At 45.3% G+C, this 2,361-nt stretch overlaps 1 protein-coding gene across 1 annotated transcript in view; it reads left to right on the forward strand.

Annotated features, from left to right (window-relative positions):
• Nucleotides 1–209: 209 nt before the first annotated feature.
• The window catches only part of gal3st3 (galactose-3-O-sulfotransferase 3), a 30,887-nt gene continuing 28,735 nt past the window's right edge, over nt 210–2,361 (forward strand). Inside the window, exon 1 of the mRNA XM_032543923.1 lies at nt 210–592. The gene's annotated coding sequence lies outside the window, so the exon portion shown is untranslated. The remainder of the gene's footprint in view (nt 593–2,361) is intronic.

Below are 2,361 nucleotides of genomic sequence, written 5' to 3' on the forward strand. Positions count from 1 at the left end.
CCACAGTTATATCAGTGTGTGTGTGTGTGTGTGTGTGTGTGTGTGTGTGTGTGTGTGTGTGTGTGTGTGTGAGCGAGAGAAAACCATATTGCTGTGTGCGTGCGCAAGCCCAGCAGTAGGCTACTCATCCCCGCATCACAGGCACAAACGCGCGCGCATTGGCTGGAGAGAAAACGAGAGAGATAGAGAGATGAAAAGAGACAGAGAGAGAGAGAGAAATAGAGAGAGAGAGAGAGAGAGAGAGAGAGAGAGAGAGAGAGGCGACAGTCTCCAGTTTTGTTGCACGAGGAGTCGTGAGTAGCCTCTGATGACAGACAGACAGCAGATCAGCGAGACCTGGACAAACACTAAACAGATGAAGGGGAGCCAACTGTAGGCGAGGGGCAAACAACAGAGGCTTTCCTAAAAAATAAAAAGATAATTAAGAAGAAGAAGAAGAAGAAGAAGAAGAAGAAGAAGAAGAAGAAGAAGAAGAAGAAGAAGAGGACAGGAGAGCGGGGGCAGGCAGCAATCAGCCGGCTGGCCGGGACACGGAGCCCGTGCAGCGGGAGAAATCACCGTCACATCACATCACTGCTCCGAGATGACAAAGGTGGGTGACGGTGTGTTCCTATTGTGTAACATCCTACATGGCACCCTCTAATCCCCACGGTAGAGTTTTAGTACACATGTCTGATGTGGAAAAACGGGGCCGGTGCCGGAACATTTTGAGGCATGGATGTTTGTTTCTGTTGTGCCGGTGCTCCGTTTTCTTCCTCCGTGCACCGTGGTGGTGACAAACACGCACAGACGAGCCGCGTTTCAATAAAACCGGATTTATGAATGAATTGTTGACACTTTGTCTTCAGGAAAATGTATTCACCGCCCGACATGTGTGCCAGTCGGAGATGTGCGGCGGAGTGATTTAATTCAGCACGTCCCTAAAATCTAATCTGATCTGGCCCACATTTAGCGGTGTGAGACCTCTTGAGGAGATATTTATGTTGTTTATGTCCCGTTTCTAGCGTCGTGTGTGTGTGTGTGTATGGGTGTTGAGGAGGATGATGAGGGAAGAGGGGCAGGGGGGTTTATCGTGATCGTCTCCTTGAGCGCCCGAGGCTTGACTGAATGATTGATTTTGCCTGTTCAGTCAGATTATGTGCGTGTGAACACCTATGCCGGCAAATTAATTAAACTGCACGCAAAGATTGACTGCGCAAGATTAACAGCGTGGACCCTTTTTGTGCACCCAAAGGAAAGGGGGGCAACAATTAATGCTTTATTGGATGCAGTGGTCCCAATTTTTGCATGCTGTGTGTTCAATAGTTTCCATAACGCTGATTTGATTCCTCTCCATTAGTTGATTGGTTTGCTGCTGGGTGATACGCTGAAGTTTTTTTCTCCATCTACCCTGTTTGGTGTTACCATCAATTTCATATTTTGTCAATATGTCACCCAGGCTTGTAGGCACTTTGCAACAGACGACGGGATGAATCTGGTGGCATTTTAGGTATTGATAATGGAGACCATTGCAGGGAGATACAGTACATAGAAAAAATGGTTTGACAGGGTGCAACAGATTTTGATCAACTCTGGATTGAGCATAATGCTGACAAAATTTGGCAAATGAATAGATTTGGAAAACGTCAGAAAATGATGTCAACAGTCAAGTTGAGTCAGTGTCATTTACATAGCACAATAACTGCATCTGCATTCTGCAGTTTGAATGAAGAGTAAGTCTAATACTTGGTTAATAAGTCATTTATCAAGCTTCCAGCTTCTCAATTGTGAGATTATTCCCTCATGCTTTCTGTTTGATTGAGCATCATCTGTTTTTTGACTGTTAGTTGGGCAAAAAAAAGCAATTTGAAGACATCAGGAACCTGTGATGGCTCTTCTTATCATTAGTCAAACCATCATATGGCACACACATCCATTCATAAATTCTTTGCAGGTGCTGGGTACAATGACATATCTCGTTCCAAGTTATTATTTTGTGGTCATGACGATGTTTTGACCACAGATGGGTGGACCTGTCTACATTTTGAAAATTACCCTTAGATGTAGCTCTATTTGAGCATAATCTGGACAATGGACAAACGTACTCTATTCCCGCTCCTGTCCTGTCTTTCTGTCTGTCTATCTGTCTCCTTTCTTTTTGTCTGTCCCTCTCCTCCTCTGTGTCTTTAGGAAGTAGGTTAGGAGAAGGGAGGGGAGGAGACTTAATAAACCCTTTTGCGGCAGGTCATTTACAAGCACAGACCTGAAAAGGTTCCTTTTTCTTCCCCGGCATGTCCGCAAGAAAGGCACAAGACCGAATGATGAATGTGTGCTCTGTTTGGAGAATAGCAATGCAGGGAATAACAATGGAGGCGGGGGTGG

The sequence above is a fragment of the Etheostoma spectabile genome, chromosome 19 (genome assembly GCF_008692095.1).
Source record: "Etheostoma spectabile isolate EspeVRDwgs_2016 chromosome 19, UIUC_Espe_1.0, whole genome shotgun sequence".
In the NCBI taxonomy this organism is placed as follows: domain Eukaryota; kingdom Metazoa; phylum Chordata; class Actinopteri; order Perciformes; family Percidae; genus Etheostoma; species Etheostoma spectabile.